Source organism: Gossypium arboreum, chromosome 12 (genome assembly GCF_025698485.1).
Source record: "Gossypium arboreum isolate Shixiya-1 chromosome 12, ASM2569848v2, whole genome shotgun sequence".
Taxonomy (NCBI): Eukaryota; Viridiplantae; Streptophyta; class Magnoliopsida; order Malvales; family Malvaceae; genus Gossypium; species Gossypium arboreum.
The window spans coordinates 111,687,793-111,712,328 of NC_069081.1; the positions used below are offsets into that span (position 1 = coordinate 111,687,793).

Consider the following 24,536-nt stretch of genomic DNA (forward strand, 5'->3'; position numbering starts at 1 on the left):
GCAACTGATCAGGAATTGAAAAACATATTGATTGCCTTGTAATTGAAGGTGTCTAACCTAAAGAGTTTCACCTAGTTTAAACTGGTAAGCTTGTGCACTATTCTTTATGGTAGTTTTCCCCAAAATTATTGCTCTAGAGCAAGCAGAGTTTATTGTAGGGAGGAACATAACTGATAATATCATCATTACCTAGGAAATGATTCATTCCATAAGGAGCAAATAGAAAAATAGGAGGTGGATGGCGATTAAGATAGATTTGGAAAAAGCCTACGATTAGGTGAGTTGAGAGTTTATTGAGGCCTCACTTCAAGTGGAAGGTATTCATTTATTCCTCAATAAAGTCATTATATCTACCATTACTAATTCTCATATGTAGATTTTATGGGATAGAGTACCATTTAAAAAATTTCGACTACCAAGAGGGGTTCGACAAGGCTATCCTCTATTGCCATATCTTTTTGTTTTATGTATGGAATGTCTTGGGCATAACATTCGTTCCAGTATTAATGTTGGTATTTGGCAGCCAATTCATTTGTTGAGATCTAGCCTAGAGCTTTTGCGTTTATTATTTGCAAACGGCTTGGTCATTTTTGGTCATGCTGATATGAAACAGACCAGATTGATAAAGACAATTCTTGATAATTTCTGCGCTTTTTCGGGGCATCAAATCAATGCACACAAAAATAATGTTTTTCCTCAAAAATGGTTGACGAAGAGGCAGGAGATAATCTATGTACTGTGTTGGGTTTCCAAAAAGTCCATTGCCTCGAAAAATATTTGGAAATTCATTTATTCCATGAGAAGGTCACAAATAGCTCCTTCAGGTTTGTGGTTGATAAGGTTCGAAATAAGCTTCAGAGTTAGGATGCAAAACAGTTGTCCTTAGCTAGTAGAGTTACCATTGCCCAATCTGTTCTTATTTATATTCCTAATTTTTTAATGCAGTCTTTACTTATTCCATAAAAGCTCTATGATGAGATTGAAAGGTTAGTGTGACAATTTATTTGGGGCTTATCAATGGGGAGTTAGAAGATTTTGTTAATTAATTAGGAGGTGGTTTGTCAACCAAAAGACTATGGTGGTCTTGGTTTTCGATCATGAAGAGACCAAAATTATTCCTCTATGTTGAAATTGAGATTCAACATTGTGGCCAATCCTAGCTCTTTGTGGGTCCAAGTTCTCAAGTCTAAGCATTGGCTTAAGGAACGTATCCCCAAAACCAGTTCTAACATAAAGTGTTCCTTCCTTTGAAGATCGCTCTCAAAACTTTGGCCCTTGTTACAAGATAATATTTTCTGGTCAGTGGGAGATGGAAATAATATTCACAGTTTGAAGGACAACTGGATCCCGAAATATGGTCCTCTAGCTAATCAAATCCTGCTACTTGATATGGACAATCATCTCAAAGACATGGTTACAAAAGAAGGAGGTGGAACTTGGATCTTTTTTTACTTTGCCTCCTCACATCCTTCTATTGGTCAAGATAAAATTGCTAAGGCTAGGTCTCGATATGAGTCGTTCTCTATTAGGAGTGCCTATACAATGCCTAAGGAGGGTTCATGGAATTAGAAAAAGGAATACTGGAAATTGGCGTGGAAATACCTAGGTCCTCAGAGGATTTGAGTGTTCATTTGGCTTGTTCTAAAGTAGAAATTACTCACATATGTGGAGTGGGTGAGGCGTGGAATTGGAGAGGATGAGCGTTGTTTAATATGCGAACATACCACGGAGGATGTTCTTTATGTCATTAGAGATTGTTCAGTAGCTAAAGGAGTCTAGTCATAGATTATTCCAGTTGATAAGCAAGTCTATTTCTTCTTCAGAGATGTACAAGAATGGCTCCTTTGCAATTTGGGTAATTAGCATAATTTTACTTTTAGAGACATCGATTGGTCGTGTTTCTTTGGGATAATTGCTAGGCGCATTTGCAAAAACAAAAATATTTTCATCTTTCAAGGTTTTTCATAGAATATTGATGAAATAATTAGATGTTCTTACAATTGGGCTCTGCATTGTGTTTCCATTAATAAGGTGGATACTAGGATGAGGACATCTACACAAGCATCATCCTCTTCTACTAGTAATTGGATCTGGTTATATTTCGATGGCGCTGTCAAGGTGAACCCAGGGGAAGCAACTGCTGAGGGAGTGTTGAGGGATCATCATGGCCATTGGATCATTGGATTTAATAGAATATTGGGACAAGGTTCTATTTTCAATGTTGAGTTATAGGGTATCCTAGATGGCTTGACGATTCTCCATAACAAATGTTGGGACAAAGTGTTGATTCGAACAGATAGCGTGGAGATTATTCAAGCCATCCAGGTAACCTTCTCTAGGTCTTATAAATCTGCACTTATCAGACAAATTCAACAGTTATTATCAAAAATGGATCAATGGGAAATGTCACATATTCCTTGAGAAGAGAATACAAAGGTTGATCGCATTGCTAAATTAGCTTTTAACAAGAATGATGGCCTGTAGTTGTTTGCAAAGAATCCATTAAGTTTTAGTATTTTAAACAAAGTATTGTATTGGCTATTCTTTTCATCAAAAAGAAAAGAACATAATGGTTTCGGATCCCTTAAAAACTTCAAAACCCAAATGGTGAGAAATATTTTCTCAAATGGCAAGAAAAAACATTTATCCAAAACCTTCCACGTAGGAATCCTTTTTGCAATTGTGGTACCATTTAATAGATCAAATGATGTTATACTTATAATGCGTACACAATGCAATCTAAGATAAATCAGATGGTGATGGATCTTGAAAATATGTTTGAATAATTAAGATTAATCTCAAGTGATGAATAAGAATAATATTTGAGTAACTCGTAAAAATATTTTTTTAATTTTAATTAACGTATAAATAAGACATTAAACTAATTTTATTAGATAAGTAAAAATATAAAGTTTAATGAACCAAATTATGATGTATTGATATTATCTCAAAATAATTTGGAATGGACTCATTGGAGTAAAAAATATATACAAAAGTTTAATATCAACTAACTCAAGTAATCTCCGCATGAGTATTTTAGATAAATGACCTAAAAAAAATAAAAATTTATGAAAATGACTGTAATCCTAAATTATTTAGAAAAATAACTTAGTTTCTACCGTAAAAGTGGGTTTCCCACCTTAAATGGCGGCACCACCTTAAAATCATTGTATCATCATTACAAAAAATTATAGGAACAAAAAAAATTTATTTTTTTCTTGGTGCCGCCACTACCCAAGGCGGCACAGGTATAAAATTTAATTTTTTTAATTGTATTTTCAAAGTTAAACGAAAAAAAAAAGTAAAATATATTTTTTAATATTTGTGGTGCCGCCATGTAATTTGGAGGCACCAAAATAAAGTAAAAAATTATCTTTTGGTGACGACACATTATTTGGAGGTATATAAACTAAATAAAAATTATTTTTGGTGCCGCCATATTATTTTAATCACTTATTAATATCTTCTTATTAATTCATTTTTTAATACATTAATTTTTCAATTAAATTTTTATATTTTATTCATTTTCAATTTTTTTATTTCTATTATTATTTTTAAATTTCTTTATTTAACTCGATTTTATTTTATTAAACTCTAATATTTTTTTACATTTTCTTAAAGCAAAAAAATAATTTTAAAAGACAAACATATTTTTATTTATGTATCAGGTTATGGAACAATAAATTTAATTTTCTCATCATTAAAATAGTTTTTCCTTCCACTAATCGTATTTTATATACATAATTAACAGATTAAATATTTCTTAACACAATAACATTTCAAATATTACAATAATAATAAATTTTCAATTGAAATCATCACATTATAGAGTTGATAATCTAGTAAAATAAATATTTTGCTTGATTCCATCAACTTCTACTTGAATCAGATCGATTAGGTACCCCACGGTATTCGTCTTTGGTTTCTCTTGGGGTACGACATTCCATCGACATTTCCTCCTCCTGAGAGCACTTTTCACGTTAACACTTCTCTCTTCACAGCATAACCAATTTGCGGTCGTGACCCTGTAACCACTGCCAACAGAAACTCTTGACCGCGTAACCACTACCAACTAAAAGCTCATCTCCCTTAGTGTTAAATGGGGTATTTCAATAGGGGATGAACTATTAACCGTGTAACCACTACTAAAAAAAACTCTTAGCTACGTAACTACTACCCTAAAAGCGACTTATTTTTTGTGTTTTTATATATAACGGTCATGATGAAATAATTTTTCCATTAAAGAACATCATAACAATAAATATCTCTCATTTTTCAATGTAACACATTTTTTTTCTTTCAACATAATAAAAAAAAATTAAAACCTCTACATGTGCTAAGTTGAGGCTGGAGTATATATAGTTAGTGGTGCTGTCACATTTATAGTAGGTAGCATGAGAAAACAATTTTAAATTATTTTTATACAACATACGAAGTGGCGGCACCAATAAATTACAAAAAAAATTTATTCAAGTTGGCTGCCTCTAAATAATGTGACAGCACCAAAAATAATTTTTTATTTGATTTTGGTGTCTTCAAATAACGTGGCAGGACTAAGAAAAATTTTTTTTTTTTATTTCTATTATTTTTTGTAATGATGATATAATAATTTTAGGGTGGTGTCACCATTTAAAATTAAAAACCCACTTTTACTGTACAAACTAAGTTATTTTTCTAAATATTCAGTATTAAGGTTATTTCCATAAATTTTAATTCTTTTAGGTCATTTATTAAAATACCCTCTCCTCATAGATTACTTATTACTATTATTTTTTATTCTCATTGCGTTTGTCATTGTCCAACTCATTCCATTGTTTCCGGCGCACAAAATTTGACTCTCTTTCTTTGGCAAATAAAGGAAGAAAATGGACTCTTCACATTGCCTAAAATTTTTCATTACTTCAAAGAAAAAAAAAAAAAAGAACCATATGCAAAACGTGCTGACTTACTCAAAGGAACTTCAAAGAAATTTACATTAGTCAAATACCATTTACTTAAATATGCTGACTCTCTTCACACTGCCTAAAATTTTTCATTACTTAAAAGACAAAAAAAAAAAACAAAAAACAAAAAGAATCATATGCAAAACGTGCTGATTTACTCAAAGGAACATCAAAGAAATTTCCATTAGTCAAATACCATTTACTTAAATATGCTAATATTTCCTCTTCACCATATTTAAATTTTTTTTATTAAATTAATATCATCAACCAATTCTCAAAGAAACTATTAAGAACTTTCACAAAAAATTATTAGAAGCTAAATTTTAAAATAATTAATAAATATTATTATAAGTTACTTTTGTTTTTTATACGTTTATATAAATCTATAAAAATAATAAATATAAAAAATACATAAATAGTAATATTTGAATCTAAGGCATCAAGGTTTTCACTTTAAAATTTCAATCAAATTTTATTGTTATTTTACATAAAATTTATCTTTTCTCCTAAATCGTGAATATATCATAACTTAATATTAATTTCATGAATCAATTTAACACCAACTCAATTCAAGAAATAATTTAAAAATCAATTTATAAATATTATTATAATGGTGTTTTGTCTTTTATTATTTTTATAAGAAATATTTAAATAAAATAACTAAAACACAAGAGTCTAGGGACCAAACACAAGACTAACAAGGATTTCTAAGTACCTAATCATTTCACCGTGATTCAATTGTTGAATAAGGCTTTTATATTTTATTATATAACGTTTTCTATTGGGTAGTAGTATTTTGGTCTATTTCAATTTTGATATTGAGTAAATTAGACCCTTATAAAAATTAAAGTAATTTAATTCTTATTGATTTTGAAAATAAGTAATTAAAGATAATTAATAACGATATTAATTATTTTCATCAATTATTCATAATTTTGATTAGTATAAAAATAAATTTAGCCCTTAATATTTACATATTTAGTAATTTGATCTTAATTCTAAAAATTCAACAAATGTAGCCTCCTCATTTACAATTTATACAATATTACAAGCTAAATTTGTTAAATCAATATCAAATTGATAGAATGTGTAAATATTGAGGCTAAAGTTATTATTATACCAAAAAATTTATATACGATTAACGAAAGAGATAAATGTCGTGATTAACGTACTTAGTTATCCACTTTTAAAATTGTGATATGAAATAATCTAATATATTGTAATCAATTAATTATAATGTTATCCTTCAATAATGAAGACTATCACTAAATCTTTAAAATAAATCTTTAGCTCTAAATAAAATTATTTATTTTTACTTTTAAATTTTATCCTAAAAAGTTATTAATTACCTCATTATTGAAGTGTTCGGTTGTGGTTAACTAACAACATATAAAAGAAATTTATTTTATTAAATATTGATAATAGTCTAAAATAAAAGAAAATCATAAATATGTTAACCGCAAATTATTAAAATTGTATTATTACCAATAAGTATTGAGTGTAACGGTAAGACATAGTACAGTATCAAAAAGAAAATGTAAGTTCAAATCTTGGAGACAATATTATTGGAGAGATAGCACGAACTTCAAACATATAGACCATAAAATAAACATGAAAGATACCAAAAAAAAATAAGGTTTTGTCATTTAAAGGTTGAGGCATTCGAACCTTGAGTGCCTAACTTCGAGCCTTACTTTGCACATTTACGCATGTGTGGGTTCTTAGTACAAATTTTATTTTGGTTTATGTCCATCGTCAATGATCATTGTCCAAACTTTTTCAAGTTTAGATGTAGATATATTTCGATTATCAGTCTTGTAATGCCCCGTACCCGAGACCGTTGCTGGAGTCGAACACGAGGTGTTAACAGACTTAATTCATTACTTAAACAGCTCAAACAATTTATTTTTAAAATTTTCGGTCAAGCTAACAATCTGCGTCATAGTCGCTTAAAAATTCATATCTCGAGTTAGGAAACTCGAAATCCAATTCCGTAAATTTTTCCTGAGACTAGACTCATATATCTATTTACTAATTTTTTTATAGAATTTTTAGTCAAGCAAATTAGTATAGTTTATTAGTTAAATTCTCCCCTGTTTCAGAATTTGACTGCTCTGGCCTCTGTGTATTACGAATCAGATATCTCCCTGTACAGAGTTTCAATGACTATGCCGCTTCTTTCTAATAAAACTAGACTCAATAAGGAATCTGTACATATAAATCATGACTTCTAATTATCTTTGAAAATTTTATGGTGAATTTCCAAAGTCAGAACAGGGGATCCAGAAATCGCTCTGGCCCTATTTCACAAAAATTTAAACATCTCATAAAATATAGCTTATATACCTGTTTTGCTTCTTCCATATGAAAATAGACTCATCAAGCTTCGATTCCATATATTATTCATCATCTAATTGTATCTATACTATTTTTAGTTATTTTTCAAACTCATGTCGCTGCTGCTGTCTGAATCTATTTTATGGTAAATTTTACCTATTTCATGGTTTCCATGGATTAGCTAGCAATTTACATTTAGCATACATAACACCAAAAATGATCATGATTAGCCATTCCAATGGCTAATCATTATCAAGCATTTCCATACCACTCAATAACCATATCATAAGACCATATATACAAAATGATTATAATGCTATACATGCCATACTCAAAATATACAAGCCATTATGCCAAGATGGTATACGGATAGTGTGAGCGAGCCTCCGACCGTTCCCGATTTCCGAGCTGGCTTGTCAAAACTACAAGGAATGAAAAGGAGGGAGTAAGCATAAATGCTTAATAAGTTCACATGCAAATAGCAAGTAACATAACCATATAAGCAAACATAAAACATCATTTGCATAATCATCACCAAGACATTCATATCACATTTTCATTTATCATCTTACCATATTGTTGTTATATCGATTTTTCAACCCGAGGGTTAAGTACATACCTGTTCAAAGTATTCATTTCACAACACTTACCAATACGTCCCTTTCATCTCGAGTATTCCTCCATTTGAGTAGAATTTTACCCGTTGAACACATCGGAATATAATTCGGGTACATGGAAAGTTTGCACATAAGTGCCACATATGTAGCCAAGCTACCATGTAACCTGCCCATAAGTGAAATCAGACTCAACTCAATGAGCTCGGGCGTTCGCATCCATAAGTGAACTCGGACTCAACTCAACGAGCTCGGATGCCTAGTTACATCTCTCGAACTCGAACTCAACTCGACGAGTTCGGACATTCGCATCCATAAGTGAACTCAGACTCAACTCAACGAGTTCGGATGCCCAAATATCCTAGTGACATGTCACTTGTATCCTAATCCATTCCTAAGGTTCAACGGGACATTTTTCCCAATCATATGTCTCAACCATCTTCTATGGAATGTCGATACGATTCCCCGGTAGTATTTCACATTTTCCAAGTATATCACATAATTTGACATATTATCAAACAATTGTCACAAGTATGATATTTCATAATAATTATCATATCATTTAAATAACATTAAAACATTTAAAACAATAACTACGTTACCAACATTTACATATGAACTTACCTCGTATGCGAAAATGGCTACTTTTACCATTTCGTCCACAACTTGGTATTTTCCCCATTTTAGCCCGAATTTCAGTTTTCCTTGCTCTATCATTTAAAATATAGTCTAATTAGGACTCACATTATTCAAATTGACCCAAAACAATATTTTGGAAAAGTTACAATTTTGCCCCTAAACTTTTACATATTTACACTTTTTCCCCAAAGCTCGTAAATTAAACTTCAGCCTATTTTCTTATGTTTTATGACATGCTGATCATTTTTCCCTTCTATGGCAACATCAAATTCTCACTCTAACATGTACTTATGACTATTAGGTATTTTTACCGATTAAGCCCTTTTGCTAGTTTTCGCTTAAAACCGAGTAGCAAAAGTTGTCTAACATAATTTAAAACCTCATATTCTATCATAAAACATAAAAATACACAAATTTCACCTATGGGTATTTTTCCAAATATAAACCCTAGGTTAAATTATTGCTAGCATAAGCTTAATCGAGCTACCGGGACTCCAAAAACGTAAAGAACTTGAAAAACAAGGCTAGAATGGACTTACAATGGAGCTTGGAAGCTTGAAAAACCCTAGCCATGGTTTCTCCTTGCTATATTCGGACATGGGGTTGAAGATGAGCAAAATTGGCTTTTAATTTTGTATTTTAATTCATTTTACCCCTAAATGACAAAAATGCCCTTACTACTAAACTTTCCAAAAATTCCATCCATGTCCAATTTTTGTCCATAGACTTAGAAATTGGTAAAATTGCTATTTAAGACCTCCTAATTAATATTTCAAAACAATTTCATACTAGAAACTTCTAGAATATAAGTTTTGTAAATTATTCGATTTAGTCCCTAATTTCAATTTAAGCACTTTATGCATAAAATTTCTTCACGAAATTTTCACACAATCATGCAATCATATCATAGACCTCAAAATAATCATAAAATAATTATTTCTATCTCGGATTTTGTGGTCACGAAACCACTATTCCGACTAGGCCCAAAATCGATATTACAACTCTCCCCCTTCGTGGATTTTCGTCCCGAGAATCTTACCGTAAAAGTGGTCTTCACTTTTAATCTCATATTCGGTGTCAAGAACTTTCACTTAGACTGCACCTCCAATACATCTCTTCAATTTCTCATATGATCTAAAAGCTTACAGTCTCAACTCTCAACTATTCTTAAATTTTCAACCCTTCTCAGTTTCCCATGATATCATGACATAAAACCCGGATCTCAACTTGATTTAATGGAGACCGGAACTCCAAGAAATCCAACAATCAAAGAGACCTGAAATTCCATGAATTTGATGAGTAGGAATTTATTCAATACAGATATGATTTATAAATCTCGCCAAACATTTAACAATAGGATACTTCACATTTTCCTCTTTCCGCCATAGAAATAATTCTGATATGGCCTCAAGAATAATCATTCTCATTTCCATCCCAATATCAACATTGACAAGGATAATTTTGATAGATCCCAATGCTCGGCTTTAACCCCTTTAACAACTCTGATTTTATGTAACATCGAATGCTCTAAACTATCACATTACCTCACCGTCTCAAACACATCACAATTCATACAACAAGACATTATCGAAAGTCGAAGTCTTTACTCAATGTAGACTAGTCTAGTTCGACGCTTGCCATCCGATATTCTCATCTATCCAAACTTTGTCAACATGTAATAAACTTTTCAGCTTTCACAAGACGAAAACCTTATCATTCGTAGTGACTTTAACTAATATCAAACTCTTTCTAATAAATATACACTTCTCGTTCAGATTATTTACTCTTTTATTTGTACAAAATGAAATTCTATTATCAGGCTTGGGAAAAATAATCCTAACATAATTGTCACATGAAATCTTTCAAATAAATAATTTACCATACCGACTGAAACTCGCGCTTTTAGCACCTATGCCTTTACTGATGTCAAATCCTTACACAAAAATTAGAAAAATCCCAATACTAAAATCACCACATTACTAAGATCAAATTAGAAGTATAGTCATATTTGACATGATTATCATGAGCTGAAGAACGCACTTCGAACATGAGTCGTAATTGACAAATTATGGAACAAAGATAACAAGAAAACCGAATAAAGAAATCCAAGATAGAGAAACCTAGAATAAAGAAATCCGAATAAAGAGATCCAGGATAAAGAAACCCAAGATACGATACTATGCCGAGAATCGAAAACCAAGCTCATAGAGAAAATACTAATACCCGATAATTCTTCAAAGAAAGAAAGTCCAAGAAAACATCTTTTAATCCCAATCAAATCAAATATAACAAGATCAATATATCTTTCCATACATATATATCGATGAAGCATCAAGTAGAAGAAACAGAATCATAATATCATACGTATTCTCTCATCAATTCTTATCAGATGAAATGACATAGAATACCCGATGAAATAGAGCAATATAAATTATAAACCAAAGACTACCAATGCTTTCATCCAACACCGAATTAGAAGACATTCCCATATAACAAGAATTTTTCAAAAGATCAATAGCCATAGAAATATTTTTGAGAACGGTAAACACATAGAACATCTCAAAAGAGATCGCTAAATCATCCAATCATAATGTCACACTCAGATAGTTCACATTTCAATTATCATTTCCCCAACTAGTTCTGCCACACAAATTTCATATTAAACCATTCACTAAAGAAGGCCAATTCTGAATAAATTTCGATTTACACTTTTCTCAACCTTGCACCTGATAAATTCGGTTTACCAAGGAGAATTCCTTTTCTAACTGGGACAGTGCATAACTCCAATAATCTTTACGTCAATCCGATACTTTACTGGTTCTGACTTTACTTATCAGCTCATTTTCAATCTCTGATCATACTTATAATTATTCTATCACTGAACTCTTTGGGTTCTCAACCGGAAACTTATTCAATACAAATCTCATGAAATTCCATTATAAGTACCACTTTGGTAAGGGGGAGGGGTTGTAGGACCTCTGACTCGACTTTCTTATACATACACATATGACACAACTCCCATCATCATAGAACATCATCAAAATCATGTCATTCATTCATGTTGGCTTACACCAATTTTCCTATTGTCCCATTTAGACAATATACTTATGCATACATTCTATGTTTTCTAGATAGCTTCACTTATCCATTCATTTAATTAATTTAATTCATGCTCATGACATCATATAAGGCCAAACAAACATAGATATTTGCATCACAATCACAACTTTCATTTCGTGCATCATCATGTACATATCATTACAATCATATAATTCAGTCTAACAATTTAACATAGATAAGTTCATTTCATTATAATCCTTTATCTCATAAAAATTATATATCATTAACATTTATCAACATTCGACGTCTAAATCAAGACAAGGACATTTTCATTCGTATCATAATATTATGACTTTTATTCATACCTCTACTACTTTCTATTTAATCCGTTCATCTTATCAAGTAAGCCACATACACTACATCATATGAGCATTAAGCAAATATGAATATTTATCACATATGTATCATAAACCTTTATTCATACTTTTCTGAACCGAGACTTATCATAATCATAATTTTACTCAAATACCTTCACATAACATTGAACATGGTCGGCGAGCTTGGTTGGAGAGTACCTGCCTAAATAAGACTGATCTCAGACTTATACTGGCGTCGGAAGACATCACACTATCACGCATCGCTGGCACGATAGCTAAACTTTTACACATGCTAGGTTAGTCCGAGAACCGACTAAACCTGCTCGATACCACCAAATGTAATACCCGTGCACTGAGACCGTTGTTGAGTCGAACACGAGGTGTTAATGACTTAATTCATTACTTAAACAACTCAAACAATTTATTTTTAAAATTTTCAGTCAAGCTAACAATCTGCGTCATAGTCGCTTAAAAATTCATATCTCGAGTTAGGAAACTCGAAATCCAATTCCATAAATTTTTCCTGAGACTAGACTCATATATCTATTTACTAATTTTTTATAGAATTTTTGGTCAAGCAAATTAGTACAGTTTATTAGTTAAAGTCTCCCCTGTTTCAGAGTTTGACTGCTCTGACCTCTGTGTATTACAAATCAGATATCTCCCTGTACAGAGTTTCAATGACTATACCGTTTCTTTCTAATAAAACTAGACTCAATAAGGAATCTGTACATATAAATCATGATTTCTAATTATCTTTGAAAAATTTATGGTGAATTTCCAAAGTCAGAACAGGGGATCCAGAAATCGCTCTGGCCCTGTTTCACAAAAATTTAAACATCTCATAAAATATAGCTTATATACCTGTTTTTCTTCTTCCATATGAAAATAGACTCATCAAGCTTCGATTCCATATATTATTCATCATCTAATTGTATCTATACTATTTTTAGTGATTTTTCAAACTCATGTCACTGCTGCTGTCTGAATCTATTTTATGGTAAATTTTACCTATTTCATGGTTTCCATGGATTAGCTAGCAATTTACATTTAGCATACATAACACCAAAAATGATCATGATTAGCCATTCCAATGGCTAATCATTACCAAGCATTTCCATACCACTCAATAACCATATCATAAGACCATATATACAAAATGATTATAATGCTATACATGCCATACTCAAAATATACAAGCCATTATGCCAAGATGGTATACGGATAGTGTGAGCGAGCCTCCGACCGTTCCCGATTTCCGAGCTGGCTTGTCAAAACTACAAGGAATGAAAAGGAGGGAGTAAGCATAAATGCTTAATAAGTTCACATGCAAATAGCAAGTAACATAACCATATAAGCAAACATAAAACATCATTTGCATAATCATCACCAAGACATTCATATCACATTTTCATTTATCATCTTACCATATTGTTGTTATATCAATTTTTCAACCCGAGGGTTAAGTACATACCTGTTCAAAGTATTCATTTCACAACACTTACAAATACGTCCCTTTCATCTCGAGTATTCCTCCATTTGAGTAGAATTTTACCCGTTGAACACATCGAAATATAATTCGGATACATGGAAAGTTTGCACATAAGTGCCACATATGTAGCCAAGCTACCATGTAACCCGCCCATAAGTGAACTCGGACTCAACTCAACGAGCTTGGGCATTCGCATCCATAAGTAAACTCAGACTCAACTCAACGAGCTCGGATGCCTAGTTACATCTCTTGAACTCGAACTCAACTCAACGAGTTCGGACATTCGCATCCATAAGTGAACTCGGACTCAACTCAACGAGTTCGGATGGCCAAATATCCTAGTGACATGTCACTTGTATCCTAATCCATTCCTAAGGTTCAACGGGACATTTTTCCCAATCATATGTCTCAACCATCATCTATGGAATGTCGATACCGATACTCGATAGTATTTCACATTTTCCAAGTATATCACATAATTTGACATATTATCAAACAATTGTCACAAGTATGATATTTCATAATAATTATCATATCATTTAAATAACATTAAAACATTTAAAACAATAACTATGTTACCAACATTTACATATGAACTTACCTCGTATGCTAAAATGGCTACTTTTACCATTTCGTCAAGAACTTGGTATTTTCCCCATTTTAGCCCAATTTCAGTTTTCCTTGCTCTATCATTTAAAATATAGTCTAATTAGGACTCACATTATTCAAATTGACCCAAAATCATATTTTGGAAAAATTACAATTTTGCCCCTAAACTTTTGCATATTTACACTTTTTCCCCAAAGCTCGTAAATTAAACTTCAGCCTATTTTCTTATGTTTTATGACATGCTGATCATTTTTCCCTTCTATGGCAACATCAAATTCTCACTCTAACATGTACTTATGACTATTAGGTATTTTTACCGATTAAGCCCTTTTGCTAGTTTTCGCTTAAAACCGAGTAGCACAAGTTGTCTAACATAATTTAAAACCTCAGATTCTATCATAAAACATAAAAATACACAAATTTCACCTATGGGTATTTTTCCAAATATAAACCCTAGGTTAAATTATTGCTAGCATAAGCTTAATCGAGCTACTGGGACTCCAAAAACGTAAAGAACTTGAAAAACAGGGCTAGAATGGACTTACAATCGAGCTTGGAAGCTTGAAAAACCCTAGCCATGGTTTCTCCTTGCTATATTCGGCCATGGGGTTGAAGATGAGCAAAATTGGCTTTTAATTTTATATTTCAATTCATTTTACCCCTAAATGACAAAAATGCCCTTACTACTAAACTTTCCAAAAATTCCATCGATGTCCAATTTTTGTCCATAGACTTAGAAATTGGTAAAATTTCTATTTAAGACCTCATAATTAATATTTCAAAACAATTTCATATTAGAAACTTCTAGAATACAAGTTTTGCAAATTATTCGATTTAGTCCCTAATTTCAATTTAAGCACTTTATGCATAAAATTTCTTCACGAAATTTTCACACAATCATGCAATCATATCATAGACCTCAAAATAATCATAAAATAATTATTTCTATCTTGGATTTTGTGGTCACGAAACCACTATTCCGACTAAGCCCAAAATCAGGATATTACAAGTCTATTCATTTATGCATGTTATAGTTTAATTCTAATTGTTGTTATATAAATGTATTGATTGTAATCATAATTCTGATTATGAATTGTATTTTTTTTTATCATTCATATATGTTTTACGGTCCATGTTTAGGGTTCATGTCTATCCCTCTCAATAAGGGTGAGTATTCAACCGAATCAAGTTGAATTGAGTGAAAAAATTTCGAGCTAATCGAGTTGATGAGCCCTATTTTATCATCCTAACTTGATTTGAATTTTTTTTGAATCGAGTTGAGTGAAATGAAAATTAAGTCGGGTTAAATCAAATCGAGTAAATTTGTTTGAGTTAAATTAAAAATTAAAATGTTAAAATGTCAAATTAAAATCTTGTTATGGCATAACTAATTTCATGTTAGAGCACATAAATTTGAAATCATATATTTGAATAGGGGTGACTGCTTGATCGAATTGAGTCGAATCAAGTGAAAAATTTCAAGCTAATCGAGTTGATGAATCATATTTTATCATCTGAACTAGAAGTGAAATAAAATTTGGGTCAAGTCGAATCTAGTGAAAGAATTTTGCGTTGAATTAAAATTTTAAACATACCAAATTAAAATCTTGTTATAGTATAACTAATTTCATATTAAAGCACATAAATTTGAAACCATATGTATTTGAAAAATTTTCAAAACAAAATAATTTTAAAAATAAAATACTTTAATACGATAAGAATGTCCCAAAATTATTATTTTAGAAAAATTTAAATTTTAACTTGCTTTATATATACTTTAGAATTTTTTAAAATTTTTATTATTTTTAAAATATAAATTTTAAATTTTATAAATATTTTGAATTTTAAAATTATTTTAATATTTCTTTACAATTTTTGTTGAAAGTGCTTCCAAGAAAACTGAAAGACTAACATACACTGATTAAATTAATAGTTAGGAGGAAGCAGCCATTTGGTAGGATCAATGAAGTCAAGAACCAGGAACGGTAGGACTTCCGCACCTAATAGCTGCTTCACGAATGGCTCTCGGTTATTTGGATTTGCACCTGGCCCTTTGCACTTGTATTCTCCATTGTAAACAGTAATGCATCATTCTCACCTTAATAAGATTTCATTTCTTACAAGGATTAATATATATAGAAAAAGTAATTTATCTTACTTGGCTCGTTTAGGAAACCTATTATGAGACCATCCAGCAGTATTGACGACGTTGCTCATTTCAGTAAATGCATAAACAACTCTTGGATTGCTCCTCCAAGCCCCCAAAAATGAATTGTTGGCTGTTCCGGTAATGCTGCCATGCACGAACGAATAACCCATGTCCTCCGATGAACTTTCTCTTGCTTGTGTTGTTATCACTGTAAATCCTCTACCTTCTCGCTTCTCCCACAAATATGTTCGTGTTCTATATCCAACTTTTCCAATCAATATATACATTTAATATAACATTTGTTGTTAAATTTATTTTGGTCAAGAAGAATAGTACCAGATACAAAGATTTCCCACTTCCTAAAATAAAATCAACTGTGCCTGAAACATAGTAGTCCTTGAAGAAATGGTTACCCTTGTCATCGCTCGTTTCCTGGAAACCGTAGATATTGTAGTTATAGATAGGCGACCTATCGCCAGACACTCTCAAGGCAACCGCTTGTCCTCCTACTGTCTTCCCGCCTTCTGGTTTCGGAGCTAAGTTCTATTAAAACAATCTCAATTCATTAAGATTCAAACTTACCCATGCAATGCATTCAGTTCAGCCACTATATTGAGATTAGCTGCCACAAAGTAATTAGACTCAGCAATCAGAGTGGCACTATTAACGGTTCCATATTCCTTGGCGGTGTCGCCGAATGTCAAATTGGGCATGTTTTTTTGGATCTCCCAACAATGTAATGAATGGCTTGCCTCGTTCAATTTTGATTTTCTATTTGTAAACCCCAGGTCCGATAGATATAATCACACGCTTGGTATTCCCTAATGGAACGCTCTTGATGGGTTTCTTTACGCTATTGAATTCTCCACCATCACCTTGCCTCACCTACACGACTTTAGGATTACTCTTAGCCTGAATCAGCTATGGGTCTAAGCTGTTACCCCTTTCTGTCACAGGCTTGATAATGCCTTCAAACCAAGCATTTACTTGCCCTTTATCTGCCGGTATTTGTTTGGAAACAACAACCGGAGCAATCAAGCACTATAGCAAAACAGGTTTTTTGCGGCATTTTTAGCGGCGTTTAAAGTAAAAACGCCGCTAAAGATCAAGCATTAGCGGCGCTTTAAAAAAACGCCGCTACAGATCAGGCATTAGCGGCGTTTGCAAAAAAACGCCGCAAAAGTAAAGCAGGACGTCGTCGTTTCACGTTGACCTTTAGTGTTATTAGCGGCGTTTTGCCAAAAGCGCAGCTAATGCTCAGATCTATAGTGGTACTTTATGAAAAACGCCGCTAATGCTCAAATCTATAGCGGCGCTTTATGAAAAACGCCGCTAATGCTCAGATATATAGCGGCGCTTTAAGAAAAACGCCGCTAATGCTCAGATCTATAGCGGCGCTTTTTGAAAAACGCCGCTATTGCTCTATTTATAGCGGCGTTTTTTCAAAAAGCGCCACAAAAACATTTATTGGTTTTTATATTAATTAAATTATTTTAATTGAATATTTAACTTCTTCGGAAAAAATAATGACACGTAGAAAAATTTGAAAATAAAACATATAAAATATATGTTAAAAATGAAAAATTAAAATACTATCATTTAAAATAATTTTAAAGCTTTTTTGTTATATGACTGATTGTTTGTCAATTTATATATTAAATAAATTATTCTATAATCATAAAAGGGATAATATTAATTTGAAAATATTGAATTACTTATCATTATAGTTTAAGGTTTATGGTTTAGGGAATATAGTTTAGGGTTTATGGTTTATGATGAGTTAATATTTTAAGGTTTATGAATTATGGGTTTAGGGTTTAAGGTTTAGGGGTTTATGGTTTATGAGTTAATATCTCAAGGTTTATGGATTATGGATTATGGACTTAGGGATTATGATTTATGGTTCAATGGTTGAGGTTTAGAGATTTAGGGTTTATGATTTAAGGGTTAAAGGTTAAAGGTTAAGGGTTTAGGAGTTAAGGGTCCAAGGCTTAAGGGTTAAGGGTACATGGTTTAGGGTTTAAAGCTTAGGGGTTAAAGGTCTAAGGGCTATGAGTTGGGGGTTATGGGTTTAGGGATTTAGGGGTTAAGGCATTAAGGGGACATAGGTTATGGATTTAGGGTTTAGGATAATTAGTGTTAAAAATTAATTAAAATTTGAAATAATATTATTTAAATTAGTTTTAAAGTTTTTTTTGGGTATATGAGTGCTTTTTTAATTTATATAATATTAAATAATTTCAAATTTTAAAGATTTCAAATTTTCAATAATTTTCAAGATTTCAAATTTTATCTAATTCTTTTAACTATTAGTTAAATTTTAAAAATTATTTACTTAAATAAAAATTTAAAATACTATTATTTAAAATAATTTAAAAGTTTTTGGGTATATAAGTGATTTTTTTAATTTATATTGTTTTTAAATTATATATTAAATAATTTTAATTTTTAAAGGAATTAGCGGCGCTTATAAAAAACGCCGCAAAAGGTATACAATAGCGGCATTTTTTTTACAAAAACGCCGCAAAAGAGCATCATGTTTTAAACAAAACGGCGCCGTTTTGTAGGATTTATTAGTGGCGTTTTTTGTGAAGCGCCGCAATAGGTTTGGATTTAGCGGCGCTTGTGTGTAAACGCCTCTACTATTATTTTGTTCAGATCAAATCGTCGTCGTTTTGTTAGTTTATTAGTGGCGTTTATTTGAAACGCTGCAATAGCTTACCCTTTTAGCGGCGCTATTGCAAAAACGCCGCAAACGTTAAATTATGTTTGTCAAAACATCGTCGTTTTGTTGTCTTCATTTTTACACACGATAACACTTAGAAATTTTGTCAAAGTCTTCCCAGTTCATTTCCCCTCTTTTCCTTAGTCCCAAATCCCTAAAGAATTATCACTTGTTTTTCCCCAATTCGACATCCGAAAAAACCCCTTCTTCCCCAGTTTGAAATCTCTAAAATTCACCTATAAGTTCTTCTCTGCTCATCTCTGCTCATCTGCTCATCCCTAAAATTCCCCAATTCGACATCCAAAAAAAAACCCCTTTTGCCTTTTTTGTTTACACCTGTAAGTTCTTCTCTGCTCATCTCCTCGATAATTTTTGGGTTCAAAGGAAAAGCATATTTCTTTTCTGCTTCAGATTTCAATTTGACTGGTTATTTTCGTTATTTGCTATGTTATATTCTAAGTTCATTCAAGTTTCTTATATGGGTTTGTGTTGCTTGATTCAGTTTTGTACTAAGTGGAGCTGTATTTTCTTTTAATTAAAATGGCAGGCAAAAACTTTATACATGGAAGAGAAATGTTAACATTAGCAGCTGGTTGTAAATGCCTATCAGGTACCTCCCAAACGTTTGCACATGAATCTACTCTCACGTCCATTTCTATCCAACGCTTGAAAATCCACATCATTTCCCATCATAAATATATGTAGTGCATGTGCATACATGAATATATTTTGATATGATATTCTTTCTTGTTTAATAGTCACATTAAATTTTAATTAAATTCAAAATTAAGTTAAATCAATTCTTAAATAAGACTCAAAATTTTTCTAATATTATTTTCTTTATTTATAATATTCCAACTTAATTTAATTGATTTATGTGATGTTTGCGACTTATTTAAATACATGAAAGAGTTGTGGTGATAAGAGAAGTAAGTAGGATGCCCCACTCAACAAAGCTACAAATGGAAGAGGAAATGTTATGATTGTGTGAAATATATGGTGGAAGTGACCTGAAATTCTTGTGCACACACGAGGGAGCTATAACTAAAACTAGTACTCATGTCAAATCATTAATATCTAATAGGAAATAACAGCAAAATGTAGGAGAAAGTTGGGGGTTGGAAATGGAGTAGGGAGGATTGCTTAAACATAATTTCGATATATATTACTTTATTATTATTATTATTATAGGTATGATATAAATATACATATGATCAGCATATCTATGACTTCAGTTCATATATATTATTGGAAAAATTAGCAAAGATATATAGATATATTAATCAGGTAATGGAAGGCTTTTCTTAGGGGGGTGGGGGGCTTTGTTGTTTTTGGTGCTTGCTCAAGAAGAAAGGAATTTGGAGGTTGGTATTTTCCATCAGTAGGATTCACAATAAGTAAAACAAAATAGATGTCAAAAGGTGTTTTAGAGAAAAGATTATAAAATCTCAAAAGAAATTTAAAAATAAAAAAATCACAAACGATTCATGTACTTATATGGTATCCATATTTAATATATTTGTATTTTTTATAATATTAATAATTTCTAAAATCCAAAAGGAAAATTACAAATACAACTATACCATATTGGTAGTGTTTTTGTAGTGTGTCAAAAATTCAAAATCACAATCAACAATAGAACCAAAATAATAATAATAATCACAATCAACACACATAAAAGTAGAAGTTTTGTTTTTGGAGTGCAAAAGTTGGATGTAAAAACATTCAAAATGTTTGCAGATTATTAAGGCCCTCATTGAGGTCATGACAGTATATAGCTCTTGCTGGAAAACTGGAATTTGAAAATTTGAATCTTGTTCATGGAAAGCTTAATAGGAGTTATATATATATATATATATATATATATATATATATATATATATTTATCCGTGTGTGTGTTCTATAACTTAGTTAGGTTTAGGTGTCGTCTTCATGATTGAACTTATATGAATTGTTTTTGTGTTGATATAAAAACATAATTCTAGATACATAAATTCTGAAGTTTGTGAATTTTATGAATTATTTGTTTTACCCAAAAATTTTATACTAATAAACTAAGATAGTAGGAACATTAGTTTTACTGAATTGAGTCGCTCGTGTTTCCTATTTCGGAACATGCGTACTAATTCAAAAATTGCTAGGGAGGCTTGTGCCTAATTTTAATGTGGAGTAGTTCTGGTTAGAATTTCTTAGCTTTAAAAAGGAATAAACATGTGGTATCCTTCTATTGGAATATCAGTATCGGTCCCCAACTTTAAGTGGAGCATCTAATTCCAAAACCCATGGTTACCTTTCAATTTCCATTAAAAACATAGCTGCTCTTTTTCTATTGGTTCAAATCCATACCCGTTAATAAAATGATTGAGATTTAGTTGAGTGAAACAATAAATATAGACATATGATATGCATGTTTAAGGTTTGTTTATTTTGAATCAGTAGGTGCTTTCTCTCTATCATATGTTTACTTGTTAGTTTTGTTTATTGGCAAAGGCTTTACATTTTTTCATTAGGTGTGTTTAGTGTATGTTTAAGTAAGTTTCGGAAAAAAAGAAAAGGTCGAAATGTTTGCATATTTAAGATATTTTATGTGCCAAAGCTATTTTGCTGGATAGTGTCCCTGTTATGTGCCAAAGTTTAAACCGCAATGTATTGATCTCAAGAGAACAAAATGAAGTTCTGAGAATTTGATTTTTTTCTTCTTTAATAGTTAATCTTCTCTCTCTCTTTTTAAACTGCAGATATAGAAATTTTGAACGATTGCATCGACATCTTGTTCATCAACGGATACTTTCATCAAGCACATAGGATGCTTTTGTTCATCAACGGTGCATTCATCTTGACAAATATCTGCAAGTAATTTATGTCCTAGTCTTTCATTTTTTTAGGATGGTTACTTTTGAACCTGTTTCTTCAACTAAGCCACCTCTTTACAGGATCTGTTGTCTATACCCAATGTGGCTGAACAACATGAAGTATGGGATTTTTTAAGTGTTTCCTCAAAAGTGCGTGTCTACTTGGAATTGGGTGCTTCCTTATTTTCTATGGATAGAATGAATGACATCCAACACTAATTGTGCTTGTAATTTTCTTTTGAAGAATTACTCTTTCGGAAAATCCTCATCCCATGTCGCAATCATACGGCCTTGCTCAGATTGTTGAGAAATTGGCTAATCGTTTGACCCCAGAGGAGTCCTTGTCCACCACCACCGTACGAGGTTGGCCTTCTTCCGAGTATTTCATCAAAGGTAATTTCAATTATCTAATTCTTAGCAATATGAATCCACCTTCTGCCTTTCAATTTTACGATGGATTTGGATTTTTTTAAATTTGGGGGAAAAGTTTGCACTAACATTCAAATTGAATTTCGAGGATCCAATGCTATCAATTGCCCTGTAATTTTAACCTATTTCCACTTTTCAATTTGATGGTGAACTTGATTATTTTTAACTTTGGGCAAACCCAACTAGTATGACCAGACATGGCGTCTAGAATGAGTAGAAAATTAATGTCTTTAAACCATAATATTTAAAACCCAACAATTAATGTCTTTTAATATAACATTAAAAATTCTGCATTCGTTTCTACTTTTTAATTTGTAATTGACTAATTTTCTGTCTCTATTATTTGACCCCCTAATTCAAACAAGTTTTTCAATGGCAGTTGCAGTGTGATTTGATGTCTATGTCCACTACTTGGATTTAACCATACTATCAAAGTTAGGTGTGCTTGAATTGAAATTTATAAATTTTAATATTGTAAAATTAAATAATTTTATATTCAAGTGTAATGGATTTCGCTTATTATTATATACATTTAATATTTAAATTTAGTATATATTGTTAAAATAGATAATCACAAACATTAAACATGAAATGTAAAACGAACCCAATAACTATTTTCAAGTTTAGTTCATGCTTAACTATATTTTTTTTAATCTTTAAATAATAAATTGAATTATTGAATTTAAATAATTTAGTACAATTCAGAAATTGTAAATATGTAGATGACTATCATCAATTCTACCGACACAGCCCAATGCACGGACATAGTAGCCTTGCCTTGCACATCCTTTACTGCTTGCAACTACATAGTTATGTAAAACTTTCTTATACACATGAACCTTATTAAGCTTACTATGTATAAAAGGCTAATTAACCTTATTAATTAAATTAAATTGTAATTAAAGTTTTATTTTGAAGATATTATTTTATTTTAATTTAATCACGATAAATATTTTGTCTACTTTTATTTTAATTTTAAATTACCTAATTAAATTAAATTGTATTTAAAATTTATTTTAAATATTTTATTTTATTTTATTTTAATCAGGAAAAATATTTTGTCTACTTTTATTTTATTTTTAAATTACCTAATTAAATTAAATTGTATTTAAAATTTTATTTTAAATATTTTATTTTAAATATTTTATTTTATTTTATTTTAATTAGGAAAAATATTTTGTCTACTTTTATTTTATTTTTAAATTACCTAATTAAATTAAATTGTATTTAAAACTTTATTTTAAATGTTTTATTTTCTTTTCTTTTAATCATGAAAAATATTTTGTCTACTTTTATTTTATTTTTAAATTACCTAATTAAATATTCATTATTGACCACATATGATGAACTTAATTCAAAATAAATAATTAACCCTAAACTTGTAAATTTAATCCAATAACCAATTATTCACTTCCCTTATGTTTTCCCATCAACACAATCACAAGACATAAATATATATCATATCTTACATAATTTACATAAGATAAATAACTTACATAATTTACATAACTTACATAATACATAATGACGTATCATATCTTACATAATTTACATAAGATAAATAACTTACATAATTTACATAACCTACATAATACATAAATATATATCATATCTTACATAATTTACATAAGATAATCCCTTTTATTGTCAACTTTAGATTTCAAGAACTACGAAATGGATAGGAGTTGGATGAAATTGTCAAGGGTAAGCAATGCCTATCGAAATGGAGTACAAACTTTTCTAAATTTTGCATTTCAAAATGCAAGCCAAGAGAATATGATTCTTTGCCCGTGTAAGAAGTGTGACAACATCAATTGCCATTTTCGTGAAGTTGTCTACGAGCATCTAATTGTTGATGGCTTTATTCGGGGGTATAAAAAATGGATTTTCCATGGAGAGTGTACATCTAGTGGAACTTCTTCAACGATTAATCCGACTTATCCTAATACTGATTACCACCAATATGTTAGACAAGATGACATGGAAAGTATGTTACGGGATGCATTTAATATGCACAGTCATGGTGAGCAATCGTTTCCACCTAACTTTATTGCATCCGACGATTGTAATATTGGTGGAAATGTTTTTTGTGAAACGAGAACAAGTGCACCTGATGAGGAGCCAAATGAAGAAGCGGCGAAGTTCTACAATTTACTTAACGAAATGAATGAAGAACTTTACAAGGGATCAAAATATTCAAAATTGTCTTTCTGTATTCGTCTATTTCACTTAAAATGTTTAGGAGGGTGGACCGGAAACTCTTTTACAATGCTGTTAGAGTTTCTGAGAGAGATGTTTCTGTTTGCAAAA

At 31.0% G+C, this 24,536-nt stretch overlaps 1 long non-coding RNA gene and 1 pseudogene across 1 annotated transcript; one reads left to right on the forward strand and one right to left on the reverse strand.

Moving 5' to 3' along the window:
• Positions 1–16,225: 16,225 nt before the first annotated feature.
• Positions 16,226–19,598, reverse strand: LOC108451003 (putative pectinesterase 63; annotated as a pseudogene).
• Positions 19,599–21,875: 2,277 nt separating this feature from the next.
• On the forward strand, positions 21,876–22,755 carry LOC128285321 (uncharacterized). Its single transcript, XR_008275824.1, has 3 exons — positions 21,876–21,947; positions 22,042–22,190; positions 22,606–22,755. It is a non-coding gene; the product is annotated as an uncharacterized LOC128285321 (long non-coding RNA).
• Positions 22,756–24,536: the final 1,781 nt, after the last annotated feature.